This window comes from Nerophis lumbriciformis, linkage group LG25 (assembly GCF_033978685.3).
Source record: "Nerophis lumbriciformis linkage group LG25, RoL_Nlum_v2.1, whole genome shotgun sequence".
NCBI lineage: Eukaryota > Metazoa > Chordata > Actinopteri > Syngnathiformes > Syngnathidae > Nerophis > Nerophis lumbriciformis.
Window position 1 is genome coordinate 11626786 of NC_084572.2, and position 16533 is coordinate 11643318.

Below are 16533 nucleotides of genomic sequence, written 5' to 3' on the forward strand. Positions count from 1 at the left end.
CCAGCGGGGCATCACAACAAAATTAGGCATAATAATGTGTTAATTTCATGACTGTATATATCGGTATTGGTTGATATCGGATATCGGCAAAAAAGCCATTATCGGACATCTCTAATTTTTGGTATAGTAGTCATTTTGATAGTAGGCTAAAATAGACACTTGTTGCCTTCATTATAAAACTTATATAAGGCTTTTAATATTTGCGGCTCCAGGCATTTTTCTTCTGTCTTTTTGGTCCTATATGGCTCTTTCATCATTTTGGGTTGCCGACCCCTGATTTAGGGTAAGCATCCACACAGGAAGTGCAACCACCACTCCAACACATTTTCCTCTGTTTTGTTTTTAAGGATGCTTGAATATTTTAAGCTGGTTTGCCATACTTTTCACTTTCATTTTCGCACACACATGTAAACACACACAGCAAAGTCTGAGGGACTGAGCAGATGAACACACACACACACACACACACACACAACACAGACAACTGACACACACATTAACACACTCTTGATGTCGTTCCTTGTGATTAATGTAAAACTCACGCACACACACACACACATGCACACACACTTTCAAACACAAACACACACATGATTTGTGGCCCTCATCCACAATGTTCCCCATTCACTTTCTTTGAATGAGGGGTGTGGCTCCAGAGTATAGGCCTTCCTTGGCCACTCGGGATGGCTGTCACATGACCCCGCAGTGTGTGTGTGAGGGGGCGGGGCCTAAGGCAGCCACAGTCAGTCCAGTCTCACCACCAGCTGGAGCTTGTGATTGAGGAGTGTGTGCAAGGAGAGTGTGAGAGGAAGAACAGGAGAGGGAAGAGAAGAAGAAGAGCAGGAAAGGGTTGGGTGAGTTGATGTCGCGCGTGTTTTTATTATTTCTGGGGGTCTTTAAAACTCCAAGATGGGGGAGATTTATTGAATTGGGGAATGGAAGAGGAGAGCTCGGTGCTTTGAGGCGTTGCAGCGGGCTTGTCAGGTGTCTGCCGTGGTGAAGTTTTGGAGGAGTGTGAACTTGGAGATCAGTAAAAAAAAAAAAGTGTCATGTTTTGCCTCGCTATCCATTCCCATTGTGTGTGTGTTTTTTTTCTTCGTTTTTTTCTTTAAAAAAAAAAAAAAAAAGGGGTCACAACCAGCACTCCCCCGCCTCCCGCCAACTCACCCCCCACGCCCCTTCCCCCTTCCCATTGTGTCTTCATCTGCAGCACATGCATGGATAATCACTCTGCTTCCAAAGTTGTGCTTTAGTCCAAAGAGTTGTGTCCAAACTTTAATGAAAAATCAAAGGCTGTGGGGATCCTGTTGATTATTTAATAAACAGGATCAAGCCAACCCATGTAGATATGCTCAAAAAAAAAAAAAACCCAGACAAAGCGTATTAATATTAGTGTTTTTTTCAACTTTAACTACTTTTTTGCTCTTTTTGTGACATTTTGCTGCTGTTTTCTTGTTTAATTCTCGTTCCTCCCGTGCAACACTTGTGATGATCCTGCTCTAGAGGGTGCAACCAAACTTGCTTTTGATTTGAAAAGTTCAGGAAGAGTTGATTGGTTCAAGCAGGTCAACAAATGAGGTCCCTGTCTATTTCTATGGCGTTGCACCGTCATCATAGTCTAGATCAGGGGTGTCCAATTCATTTTAGATCGGGGGCCACATGGAGAAAAATCTACTCCCAAGTGGGCCGGACTGGTAAAATCACGGCACGATAACTTAAAAATAAATAAATAGATAAATAAATCAATGTTTATTTATATAGCCCTAAATCACAAGTGTCTCAAAGGGCTGCACAAGCCACAACGACATCCTCGGTTCAGATCCCACATCAGGGCAAGGAAAAACTCAACCCAATGGGACAATGAGAAACCTTGGAGAGGACCGGAGATGTGTAAAATAAAGACAATTTCAGATTGTTTTTTTTTGTTTAAAAATAGAAAAAGCCCATTCTGAAATTGTATAAATCATAATGTTGTTGTTTGTTTGTTGTTTTACAATAAACCTGTTGCGGTTAATAGTATATATACTTTATTTGTCGTTATTTATATTTTCTGATTAAAATTTGTGATAATGTTCATCAGTCAACTCTTTGGTGTTAATTTTCAATCTATCAAGATACATTCAAATTACAGGATGTTATTCATGTAGTTTGATCATTTTCCTAGAGTCTAGGAAAATGATGTTAGTACATCAGTCTAGAACCTAGACTGATGTACTAACATCATGTGGTTTATTTTGTATATATGTAGCATCATCTACACAGATACAAATAATTGCTATTGCGACATCCAGTGGACACATTTAGAACAGCTGTTTCTTTCATTCAAAAAATTCAGGGTACTTTTTATACTTAGCAAATTCATCCCACGGGCCGGATAAAGCATGTTTGCGGGCCTGACCCGGCCCTCGGGCCGTACGTTTGACACCCCTGGTCCAGAATGATCAAGACACGTTTTTCATATCTTTTAAACGTGTACCATCAATTGTGTTTACTGTAAAAAATAACCAGTTAACTCACGTGATTAATCACAAAGTATTATGGCATTATATATCATGTATATATATACAGTGTTGGGTTAGTTACTGAAAACCAGTAACTAGTTACAGTTACTAGTTACTTTATTTCAAAAGTAACTCAGTTACTAACTCAGTTACTTACACCAAAAAGTAATGCGTTACTGTGAAAAGTAACTATTTAGTTACTTCTTTTTCCCCCCTTTTTTTAAGGCTCCTATTAATGCCCTTTTAGCCTTCATTTCAGTACTGTTATTGCACTGGAGAATAATACAATGTGTTGATCAACTTGACATGCATTTGCATCACTGAACTCAAAAAGCAATGTGGTCTACATACAACACACAAAGACAAAGATATGTTTCAAAGGGCCAATTTATTTCAGGCCAGAACAAATTGACAAAACTATTTTAAATAGCTGCAACATAATGGCACTTTAACTTTAACTTTAAGTAGATAGGATCTTTGATCCAAGACACAACTTACATTTAAATAAAATGTTATTTTCTTTGTGCTCGACACAAGAAAAGTATTGAGAATGTCTCCATGTTAAAAAAACTCGACTTCCGGCATCGCCATGATGTCTTGTTAGTTGTTATGAGAGTCGCGAGTGCGTGTGTGTGTGTGTGTGTGTGTGTGTGTGTGTGTGTGTGTGTGTGTGTGTGTGTGTGTGTGTGTGTGTGTGTGTGTGTGTGAGTGTGTGTGTGTGTGTGTGTGTGTGTGTGTGTGTGGCCCTTTAAGATATGACAGCATGTGAGGTGAGTGACGTCAGTGAGTGAGTGGGCGAGAGAGGTGAGCGAGCGGCGACAGTGAGTGAGTGCGTGCAGGTGCTCTAGCTATGTGGATGGCTGCGTCCAATAAAGTCACAAAGTTGCAACAAACCGCCCGTCTTGTCATTCACCTTCAGCTGTAAAGACCCACTGCCGGGTAAAGTGAAGGTTGTTAGCCCCTTGCGCTCCTCAACTGCGGTATGGGAGTCCCCCCCGCCCCCACCCACACAAAGCACGCCTTTTCTTTTCCACCGCTGCAATAAAACACACTCAGATCTTCTGTTTCTATCCGATACTACATGAAAAATAACGTAAAATAACGCAGTAACGCATCATGTAGTAACGGTAACTGAGTTACTGAATATAAAAAATAACGCGTTAGATTACTAGTTACCGCCGAAACTATCGGCGTTACAGTAACGCGTTACTTTGTAACGCGTTAGTCCCAACACTGTATATATATACATATATATATATGCAGATTATCAATAATATTTATTGTGACCGCTTATGCTCCTTCACCTTAACCACAGATGGTTACCTGAAAGGCAGCACAGGTGTTTATAGGGTCAGTGATCGGGTCAATGCATACTCCAGTGCAAAGATGAGCGAGGATGTGCTCCCTGGCACAATTACCAGGTTCTTTAGAAAAAACTATTACCAATTTTGAGCAAATAATTCATGTGCATTCAAATAAAACATTTAGACAATACAATTGCATTAGTGTCCAAATGTTGTGTTTTTAAGTTAATTTAAATTATGCAAAATGCAAGCATATATTCCATTTACAGTGCACCCGGAAAGTAGTCACATGGCTTCACTTTTTCCACATTTTATGTTGCAGGCATATGGAATAAATACATTCATTTTTGTCCTCAAAATTATACAGACAATACTCCATAATGACAATGTAAAAAGGTTTTTTAGAAAATGTATTGAAAATAAAGCACTTCACAGCTTCTGCCCAATTCGGGGCGGTATAGCTTGGTTGGTAGAGTGGCCGTGCCAGCAACTTGAGGGTTCCAGGTTCGATCCCCGCTTCCGCCATCCTAGTCACTGCCGTTGTATCCTTGGGCAAGACACTTTACCCACTTGCTCCCAGTGCCACCCACACTGGTTTAAATGTAACTTAGATATTGGGTTTCACTATGTAAAGCGCTTTGAGTCACTTGAGAAAAAGCGCTATCCATCCATCCATCCATCTTCTTCCGCTTATCCGAGGTCGGGTCGCGGGGGCAGCAGCCTAAGCAGGGAACCCCAGACTTCCCTCTCCCCAGCCACTTTGTCCAGCTCTTCCTGTGGGACCCCGAGGCGTTCCCAGGCCAGCCGGGAGACATAGTCTTCCCAACGTGTCCTGGGTCTTCCCCGCAGCCTCCTACCGGTCGGACGTGCCCTAAACACTATATAAATGTAATTCACTTCACACTTCACAATACCTTGTTGATGCACCCTTGGCAGCAGTTACAGCCTAAAGTCTTTTTGAATACGATGCCACAACCGTGGCACACCTATCTTTGGACAGTTTCACCCATTCCTCTTTGCAGCACCTCTGAAGATCCATCAGGTTGGTTGTGAAGTGTTGGTTTTCATCCAGGATGTCTCTGTGCATTGCTGCATTAGTCTAGTCAGGGAGGTAGAGTGGTCAGATGGAAGCCATTTCTTCGTTAAAAAAATTGCCAAAATGCACCAGAAAGACTCCCAGACCAAGAGAAACAAAATTCTCTGCTCTGGTGATGCAACCATTAAACTTTTTGGCGTGAATGTCAGGCGTCGTTTTTGGAGGAAACCAGGCACCGCTCATCACCAGGCCAATACCATGCCTACAGTGAAGTATGGTGGTGGCAGCATCATGCTGTGGGGATGTTTTTTCAGCGGCAGGAACTGGGGTACTATTCAGGATAGAGGGAAAGGTGAATGCAGCAATGTACAGAGACATCCTGGGTGAAAACCAACACTTCTCATCCAACCTGATGGAGCTTGAGAGGTGCTGCAAAGAGGAAACGGCCCAAAGATAGGCGAGCCAAGCTTGTGGCATCATATTTCAAAAAGACTTCAATCAATCAATCAATCAATGTTTATTTATATATCCCTAAATCACAAGTGTCTCAAAGGGCTGCACAAGCCACAACGACATCCTCGGTACAAAGCCCACATAAGGGCAAGGAAAAACTCACCCCAGTGGGACGTCGATGTGAATGACTATGAGAAACCTTGGAGAGGGCCGCATATGTGGGTAACACCCCCCTCCCCCTCTAGGGGAGACCGAATGTAATGGATGTCGAGTGGGTCTGACATAATATTGTGAGAGTCCAGTCCATAGTGGATCCAACATAATAGTAAGAGTCCAGTCCATAGTGGGGCCAGCAGGACACCATCCCGAGCGGAGACGGGTCAGCAGCGCAGAGATGTTCCCAGCCGATGCACCGGCGAGCGGTCCACCCCGGGTCCCGACTCTGGACAGCCAGCACTTCATCCATGGCCACTGGACCTGTGCCCCCCCCCCCCCCCCCCACCCCCCCCCCCACCCCCCACCCCACAAGGAAGAGAGGAGCAGAGGAGAAAAAAAAGAAACTGCAGATCAACTGGTCTAAAAGGAGGGTCTATTTAAAGGTCTATTTAAAGGCTGTAATTGCTGCCAAAGGTGCATCAACTTAGCTTAGCTTAGGCTGTGAATATTTTAATATACATGTGATTTTTTTTTAGTTTATACATTTTTAATAATTTTTAAAAATTGGGAAAAAAAACATAACACATTGTTATTATGGGGTATTGTGTGTAGAATTTTGAGGACAAAAATAAATTCCAAAATGGAATAGGGCTGTAACAAAACGTGAAAAAAGCGCTCTGAATACTTTCCGGATGCACTGTACTTTTATGCTGTTTTATTTTGCGCTGTGCCTCTTCTTGCTTTCTTATTTAGTTGCATCTACAGTTAAATGACCAAAAAGCTTAATTTGAGTTTTTTTACACCAAGGAACTAAACATGCCCAAAAGGAGTAGGAAGAAACAGAGTTTATATAATATCCATGTTTTACCAATGATAACCTGTTCACTTCTTGTATCTAACAAAGTGTTTAAAGTGTTTTAACAGACACTTCTATTTTGGAGAAATATTGCCATGTTGTCGTTTTGCTAAATTCTTCCCCTTGTTTTTGCTAGAAGGCATCCGAGCAGGCTCGTGCTTCCTTTGCACTAACAAGCCACATGTGCATTTTCAGGAATAGTTTTGGTCTCACACTCGACTTGAAGAGACTTTAAATGACTCTGCAGTCTTCTGTATTCTGTTTAGCCTCACAGCAGTTTTATCAGCATGGGTGTCAATTAAAGCCACTCAGCCATTGTTTTGATTGTGCTAATCAGATTAGCTCACTGTTTGTAATCCAATCAACACAGTCACACAGTTCATTTAGATGGCCTGCAACCAGCATGGCCTGAACATTCTGGCTCGGACGACAAGACTGGTTGTTTTGATTATATTTTATTTTGTCAGCTTTATTATGTCCACTGGTGTGGAGGGTTTGCTTTGTTGGCAGAAATACACTAAAACAACTTTAATGTTTCTCCATACATTCCACCACAAATGTTCTTGCTCACAAACAGTATAATGTCTGTGAATGTAGCTTGTCGTTAATACAGTAGATGGTATTGTAACTCTACTTTTTAACATAACTCATACGCAATAACTCACCTGGTCTGCCAGAGTATAAGAAGACACAGCAGGAGGTATCCGTGTTGCCAGTTTATTAACTTTGTCGCTATATTTAGCGAGTATTTATTTATTTATTATCATTTATTTATTCAGACCTCTCAAGATTGTCTTTTTCAAAAAAAACAACTATCGACAAATCCAGCAACTTTTTTCTGGTTTTATTACCGTACTCTTGGAGGCTCTTAGATCCTGTAAAAAAGCTCATTTATATTTTTAGACATATTTGTTTTGCTTTCCGTGTTTTTTTCAAATAATTTTTTGTCTCTTCCACAGCGTCCATACAAATTAAGTGCATTTATTAATACCGTATTTTTCGGATTATAAGTCGCAGTTTTTTTCATAGTTTGGCCGGGGGTGCGACTTATACTCAGGAGCGACTTATGTGTGAAATTATTAACACATTACCGTAAAATATCAAATAATATTATTTATCTCATTCACGTAAGAGACTAGACGTATATCAGCAATCGTCACACACACACACGTCAACCAATAAAAATTTGGCGGGGGCGGGTCATGGCAGAAGTGCATTGTGAAAAAAAAGATGCTACCTGCTACTACTTCCGTACCTATGAAAATTGATCATTTCAACATTGGCAGTAACTTATAAAAACTGAGAAGGGCTGAACAAAAATGGCACCGAAAAGGAAATCATATAAAGTTAAAGTTAAAAGTTAAAGTACCAATGATTGTCACACACACACTAGGTGTGGCGAGATTATTCTCTGCATTTGACCCATCACCCTTGATCACCCCCTGAGAGGTGAGGGGAGCAGTGGGCAGCAACGGTGGCCGCGCCCGGGAATCATTTTGGTGATTTAACCCCCAATTCCAACCCTTGATGCTGAGTGCCAAGCAGGGAGGTAATGGGTCCCATTTTTTTATAGTCTTTGGTATGACTCGGCCGGGGTTTGAACTCACAACCTACCGATCTCAGGGCGGACACTCTAACCACTAGGCCACTGAGTAGGTACTGCAGGTTACAAGCTGGAAGTAGTGAAATATGCAGTAGAAAACGACAATCGAGCAGCAGAAAGAAAGTTTGGAGTAAGCGAGAAACTTGTAGGGGACTGGCGAAAAGCGGAGGCTACTCTTACTGAAATGAAGAAAACTAAATCGGATTTAGCGATTAGGAGTGACAGATTGTTTGGTAAACGTATAGCACAGAACTGTGCAGCATATGAAGGTGTACTATTTGGTGCAATCATCTCCAAGAATAGACTATACTTTTATTTCAATATTTCAGCATAGTTCTATAAGACCGTAAACCAGTGAAGTTCCCACATTGTGTAAATCGTAAATAAAAACAGAATACAATGATTTGCTAATCCTGTTCAACCTACAGTACCGTATTTTCCGCACCATAAGGCGCCCCGGGTTAAAAGCCGCGCCTTCAATGAACGGCATATTTCAAAACTTTGTCCACCTATAAGCCGCCCCGTGTTGTAAGCCGCATCTAACTGCGCTAAAGGAATGTCAAAAAAACAGTCAGATAGGTCAGTCAAACTTTAATAATATATTAAAAACCAGCGTTCTAACAACTCTGTTCACTCCCAAAATGTACGCAAATGTGCAATCACAAACATACGTATATCAACATGGACAGAGCTGCGTGAAAAAAGCCACCCGGCCTCTTCGCGTAAACTTAAACTTACCTTAACCACTCGCTCATCTTTTCTTCATCCATCCCTTCGAGTTAGCTTTTATGATGACGCCGGCTGGAAAGGTCTCTTTTGGCAAGGTCTTCCTTTTGAATATCACCATGGGTGGAAGTTAGCATGGCAAGCTAGAACCACAGTGAAGGATGACTTCTCATTCCCTGTGGTGCGAATATTCACCGTACGTGCTCCCGTTGTATCCACACAATTTGCGCACCGGGTTAAAAGCCGCACTGTCAGCTTTTGAGTAAATTTGTGGTTTTTAGGTGCGGCTAGTAGTGCGGAAAATACGGTATATTCAATTGAATAGACTGCCAAGATGAGATGCTTAACGTTCGAACTGGAAAACTTTATTTTTTGCAAATATTATCTCATTTGGAATTTGATGCCTGCAACATGTTTCAAAAAAGCTGGCACAGGTGGCAAAAAGACTGAGATAGTTGAGGATTGCTCGTCAAACCCTTATTTGGAAAATCCCACAGGTGAACAGGCTAATTGGGAACAGGTGGGTGCCATGATTGGGTATAAAAGCAACTTCCATGAAATGCTCAGTCATTCACAAACAAGGATGGGGCAAGGGTCATCACTTTGTGCACAAATGCGTGAGCAAATTGTCGAACAGTTTAAGAACATTTCTCAACGAGCTATTGCAAGGAATTTAGGAATTTCACCATCTATGGTCCGTAATATCATCAAAAGGTTCAGAGAATCTGGAGAAATCACTGTACGTATGCGGCAAGGCCCGTGACCTTTGATCCCTCAGGGAGTGCGGCATCAAAAACCGACATCAGTGTGTAAAGGATATCACCACATGGGCTCAGGAACACTTCCGAAAACCACTGTCAGTCACTACAGTTTGTCGCTACATCTGTAAGTGCAAGTTAAAACTCTCCTATGCAAAGCGAAAGCCATTTATCAACAACACCCAGAAACGCAGTTGTCTTCGCTGGACCCGAGCTCATCTAAGATGGATTGATGCAAAGTATAAAAGTGTTCTGTAGTCCGACGAGTCCACATTTCAAATTGTTTTTGGAAACTGTGGACGTTGTGTCCTCCGGACCAAAGAGGAAAAGAACCATCCGGATTTTTATAGGCGCAAAATTCAAAAGCCACCATCTGTGATGGTATGGGGGTGTATTAGTGCCAAAGACATGGGTAACTTACACACCTGTGAAGGCACCATTAATGCTGAAAGGTACATACAGGTTTTGGAGCAACATATCTTGCCATCCATGCAACGTCTTTTTCAGCATTTCAGCAAGACAATGCCAAGCCATGTGTTACAATAGTGTGGCTTCATAGTAAAAGAGTGCGGGTACTAGACTGGCCTGCCTGTAGTCCAGACTTGTCTCCCATTGAAAATGTGTGGCGCATTATGAAGCCTAAAATACCACAATGGAGATACCCCGGATTGTTGAACAACTTAAGCTGTACATCAAGCAAGAATGGGAAAGAATTCCACCTGAAAAGATTCAAAAATTGGTCTCCTCAGTTCCCAAATGTTTACTGAGTTTTGTTAAAAGGAAAGGCCATGTAACACAGTGGTAAAAATGCCCCAGTGCCAACTTTTGTGCAATGTGTTGCTGTCATCAAATTCTAAGTTAATGATTATTTGCAAAAAAAAATTACGTTTCTCAGTTCAAACATTATATATCTTGTCTTTGCAGTCTATTCAATTGAATATAAGTTGAAAATCATTGTATTCTGTTTTTAGTTATGAATTACACAACGTTCCAACTTCACTGGTTTTGGGTTTTGTAAAACAATTAATGCAACTGATGTGCTGTGCAGAGAGTTTATAGCTATTTCTCATTTCTAACTCTTGTCCCTAAGAATGTTGCGTGTCATTAGAATTTTTCGGCCCCGGAGGCTAAAATATCTGCAAAGAGGAGAAGCTTTAACATGTTTTACAGCAAACAAGCAGGCCGCCCCACAGCACCGTGCGTCTCCCTAGTCCTTCAGCGTAATTGCATCCATGTGTGGAGAGTCTCACATGGCCTTGTCCTGTTCAGGGAGAGAAATATGTGCCAAGGTATTGGAGAGTAATAGAGTACAGTATATCGCTGCAGAGAAGAGACCATGTCAGGAACTGCCTGCCAGTCGCACATCCTGTCAAAGAGTTCAAAGATGGTGGCCGGACTATTACTAGACCAATGGATGCTTACGCTGGTTACTGGTTCACCTGCTTTTTTTTATATATATAATGTCGTCTCATAAACGACAGGAAAATCTATTTGGAAGAGTGAAAGCAACCTTTTAAATGATAATTTCTACAAGTAGTTAGCTCTTGTGTCAAGATAGCAACAATCTGTTTTTCTTCTGCTCCTGCACTCGCTTGGACAGCAGTCGTAGGTCATTTGGCAAAGGTTCACGCGAGTAATTCAAGATGCAATTTCATTGAGCATTAACCGCCTTGGTCGCATACTTTTGAGAGACGAAGTTGGAGTTCTCGCCGGAAGCCTGAAGCCAGTTTTCCACTCCCAAAGCCTTTTGCTCCCTTACATATCAATTATCCTGGGAGCCTCAAAGAATTCATAGTGATCAATGACAGACTTCAATTAACTCTGGAGTCCTTGAGATAGTTATGGGTGATAGATATGGGGGGGGGGGGGTGAAGGTTCATTGGGATATAAATAGACACACACCTGTCTTATGTTTGTATCCTTGGAACAGCCAGGACCAAGGATAAGGGGACGGCTTTTAGATTGTTGGCTAGCGCGCTCGTCTCTTGGACCGTGGACCCTAGTTTCATCCCCGGGGAGCATCAAGGGGGCGGATCCAGGCGGGCCACACAAGTTCCTCTCTTAACACCCTTGTGAAGCACATATTTTCCAAATTGTAGGACCTCGGGGTTACTCGACTGTAGAGGTGTCTCAGTAAATGTCATACAGTATTTCAAAATGTTGCTTCCAGATGCTTAATAAAGCAGCTTATTGTACATAAAGTGTATTTGATTTCATATCTATCATGTGAAGCCAGGTTCCATTATGATGATAAAGTGTCAGATAGTGGGAAGAATAACCTTCTGCAAGCCTGACGGCCCGTTTTCTACTTCATATTCTTGATGTTTGTGTGATTTACTGCTGAGCTATTTGTCGTTTTAATAGTTCCCCTTCTGGCGGTACCGTGTGACTTCCCCCTCCATGTGTCTCGCATATGAATGCTGTTGTCAGAGAGCGTGCAGAAAGTTGCTTAGATCAGGAGGTGGTAGGCTGACACTCACTTCTGTGCTGCCTTTTGTTGGACCAATTCCTCAGGCCATGTTTACATGATGCGGTTTAGCTAAACATTTCAAGCAATGTGCTTGTTTCGACCATTTGTTTACAGAACCGACAAACAAAGTTGAAGTTTTAAAAATATAATCACCGTTCGGAACTCCTGTTTGCTTGTAAGTATCACATTGAGCAGAATAAGGTAGGTAGGTAGGTCTTTATTGTCATTGCACAAGTACAACAAAACTTTGTTTTCAGCACAAACCCGTTCAAGATTAGACAAACAAACATTGTACAGGGTTACAGAACAGGAACGCTGATGGGTCGCCACAAGGTGCCTCGTAAAAGATGGTAAGAAGGTAAACGCTGGGGAAGGATGAGTAAAAAAATACAATCTTAGGTGCCCAGTCTGGAGTGGGAAAAAACCTCCATAGCAAAGCACATATACATATTACAACGTACATCTTGGGACTAGCAACAGAGGGGAGGGAATGGGGGCCATGGTGGCAGGCTGCAGCTCTTCAGGCGCTGCCCATTCGTCCATCACCCCTAAGGGATTCACGTTAAGGGCGTTGGGGTATGTGTGTGTGGCATATATTTATATTTATATAATGTTTCCAGGTAAAGTTGCTATAGCAGAAGCCGTGCCCGTTTTCTTTGGATATCAAAATAGTTTGCGACTGAATCAAGAGCGCCTCTGCTGGTGGCGTCAAAGTAGTGCACTCAATCGTGCTTTATTACTCAACAGTCCCACGCCGTCGACATGATCCATCAATTAATCAACCAGTCATGGTAAATGCCAATGTTAAGACTGCATTACAGTCAAATGTGAACAAAAACATGGCTGACAACAGCAACAGGCTAGTATTATTGAGTTGGAATTTGTGAGTACCGGTACTAACTGTTATCATGACCGTTGTTATTATCACAGTATTGCTGAATGTGCTCAAAAAGTACTTATACACACAATGTCAGTAAAGCCACCATTTTGCATGTTTGTGTTTCTTATGCTTCCCTGATAGTGTTTTATTTTAGTCTGTTTATCTATTTTAATGGCTAAGCTTTTTAATGTTTTAAATATTAGTTTATAGTGTAGCACTCTAAGATATATTTAAATGAAGAGTGAACAACAAATAAAATCTATTTGTAATTATTATACAACAAAGGGAAGGAGACACCACAAAGACACATTTCAAAGGGACTAAACTTAACAGTCAGTAGAGAAAAAAATAAAAAATAAAATAAAGTATATATGCATACATACATACACACACACCCACATACCCAAATACAGTAAAGTGTTATGAAAACATAAAACCAAGGATACGCATATATGTATACAAACATATACACACACACACACCTGGAATTACACTTTATGTGTGGTGTTGGAGTTGTCCGACTTTTTGTGTGGCTGTAAACGCATCACTGGCTAAGTGCCATATGTGCATGTGTTGGCACAAGTGAGAAAGAGCGAGCGGCTGCTGTTGATATAACAAAGTTGCTTTTGGTCTGGTTTGTACTGCAGAAAATGACCAGTTTTGCTAGATATAATTTTTTTTACTAATGTTTTGGTGATGTGTTTATGGCAAGACAACTTAGAGGAAACATTGCCCTTGATGACACTTGATGACGCAAATTGGATCAAGTCCAGGGAAAACGCAAGCCAGTTTGATTTTGAACCAGTGGACTCTATGTACCACCTTACATTGTATGACCCTGTGCCTTGCACAGATCGAGGAAGAGTGGACTAATTTCAAAACCTGGTCCCAGGTATTATTCTCTATTTCTATGTTGAGTGCCGAAGACAATGTTGCACGCAAAGATCCATTGACAGTTTGAGCAGAAATTTGTCGTATCGGCATTAATTAAACACGATAAAACATTAACAAAATGCTATGTCACATGAATGATTATTTAAGTAATTACTTTGTGGAATGAAAAAAACACAAGTAATGTCAAAAACATGGCGTTTACAAAGCAGTTTGGCTAATGAAGATAAAGTCAAATAAACAAGCTTTGTTCTTCTCCAACAACCATGTACTTCAGTGCAACAGTTTGGCCAACAAAAATAAACAGGTGTGATACATCTCACATCGAATACACAATCTTTGTGCTTCACTGACAACTCAACCTGCATTCAATTCGATGAGATGACAAAACATTTGAGCAAGTATTGATGTCATTGGAACACGAACAAAGTTAGCAGTTCAATTAAAGGACGAGTGACCATCTTATTAAACAAACTAACAACTTTATAAACAAGTTGTGACAACGTTCCCGACACATGGCCTGCTGCATGGTAACAAACTGTCAGTCCCAGCAGCTGACGGAAGGACGCAAGTTGCACTTTCAAAATGAAACCGCAACATCAAATATGTTGCTCCTCCAACAGCATTGCGCTCTTAAACGCACACCGAGACTCCACGGAAGTAGAAGCGATTGAAATGAAGTGAAACGAAGCGATCGGCTCTGAACATCGGAACATTTTCAAAGCAAAGTCCGTGAAGTCGCTGCCACGTTTTCTCGAGCCTTACGGCGCTAGTGCGCATGTGCAAGCGCTCCACATTAAGGAAGTAAGCAGTGTTGCGTAAAATGCATTAATGACGGTTTCTTTGGTAATTAAAAATGTAAACGGTATTACTAACCGTCTGGAATTTTACCGCGGTTTATCATTTATCATCATAATTAGGGCTGCGAATCTTTGGGTGTCCCACGATTCGAAATCGATTCTAGGGGTCATGATTCGATTATAAATCGATTTCTTTTCGTTTCAACGCGATTCTCGATTCAAAAACTATATTTTTCCGATTCAAAACTATTCTCTATTCATTCAATACATAGGATTTCAGCAGGATCTACCCCAGTCTGCTGACATGCAAGCAGAGTAGTAGATTTTTGTAAAAAGCTTTTATAATTGTAAAGGACAATGTTTTATCAACTGATTGCAATAATGCCAATTTGTTTTAACTATTTAATGAACCAAAAATATGACTTATTTTATCTTTGTGAAAATATTGGACACGGTGTGTTGTCAAGCTTATGAGATGTGATGCAAGTGTAAGCCACTGTGACACTATTGTTCTTTTTTTTAATTTTTTTATAAATGTCTAATGATAATGTCAATGAGGGATTTTTAATCACTGCTATGTTGAAATTGTAACTAATATTGATACTGTTGTTGATAATGTTCATTTTTGTTTCACTACTTTTGGTTTGTTCTGTGTCGTGTTTGTGTCTCCTCTCAATTGCTCTGTTTATTGCTGTTCTGAGTGTTGCTGGGTCGGGTTTGGTTTTGGAGTTGGATTGCATTGTTATGGTATTGCTGTGTGTTGTTTTGTTGGACTGATTAATAAAAAAAATAATAAAAAATTAATTAATTAATTAAAAAAAAAAAAATTACTAAAAAAATAATAACATAAAATCGATTTTTGAAAAATAAGAATCTATACTGAATCGTACAAAGTGAGAATGGCGATTTGAATTCGAATCGATTTTATCCCACACCCCTACTGTTAATCGTTACATCCCTAACCGGTTCTAACTTTGGTGCTTGTAATACTTAAAAAAAATACTGTATTGACCCAAGTATTTGACGAAAGCCACCCTTTGGCGGGCCAAATTAAAAGACTTGGTGGGCCAAATTTGATCTCTGGGCGCCACTTGGGCACCCCTTTCCTAGATGATATTTTACTGATAAATAGAAACTTGAAGAAGTCTACCTCTGTCTACTGTATGTCTGTTCTTGGACAGGTTGCACCGAAAAACAAATAGTGTTGTACTTTTTAAGTACAATGACAAAGTTCCATTCCATTCCAATTCCAAGAAGTGTTGTCTCATATTCGGCGTTGTCATGTATTCGAATCAATGCGTTCAGCTTTATAGGTACAGCATTTGTTGTGTAAACATAGCCCCACTCTCTGCAAATAAACGTCACTTCCTTCAAAGTGACTGTGCATGTTGTCCCCTTCTTGTGGTGGTCTCCTTTCCCTGCTGTAGACCCCTCCGTCAAGAGCTCCCTGTCGGAGACGGCTCGTTATCGGTACTCCCTTGACGAGGACAGCTGTGTTTCAGCGGAGTCTTGCCATCTGCTTTGCTCCACGTGAACCCCCCAAAGGTTGTACTCTGTGGGCCCGCCTGGCTGAAAGATGAAATAGGGCAGGATGATTCTTGAGAAGCGTCGCTGTGTTTGTGGCAGCTGCGGCCGTCATCGAGCAACCACCCACCCCTCTGAGCTCCTCACATAGTCAAGTCTTGTTACGAGGAAGAAACACGTTAGGATTTTTAATTAGCACGCTCCTTTCCTGCTAAAGCAGGGGTTGTCAAACTCATTTTAGATCGGGGGCCACATGGTTGGTCGGACTGGTAAAATCCCTGCACAATAACTTAAAAATAAAGACAATTTCAGATTATTTTCTTTGTTTAAAAAAAGAACAAGCACATTCTGAAAATGTAGAAATCATAATGTTGTTGTTGTTGTTTTTTTTACACTTACATTTTGCGGTTAATAGTATTCTATCTTTATTTGTCGTTATTTATACTTTCTGAATAAATAATGTGATAGTGTTCATCAGTCAACTCATTGGTGTTAATTTTCAATCTAATAAAATAAAAAAATAATATCAAAATCAAATTACAGGATGTTATTTATGTAGTTTGCTCATTTTCCTC

General features: G+C 40.8%; 1 protein-coding gene across 5 annotated transcripts in view; it reads left to right on the top strand.

Annotated features, from left to right (window-relative positions):
• Positions 1 to 16533, top strand: part of septin9b (septin 9b) — a 234122-nt gene that overhangs the window by 152717 nt on the left and 64872 nt on the right. Inside the window, exon 1 of one of the 5 annotated variants that reach the window (XM_061983717.1) lies at positions 693 to 854. The exons of the other annotated variants lie outside the window; for them this stretch is intronic. The gene's annotated coding sequence lies outside the window, so the exon portion shown is untranslated. Of the gene's footprint in view, positions 1 to 692; positions 855 to 16533 lie in introns of those variants that run through there. 5 annotated transcript variants of the gene reach the window in all.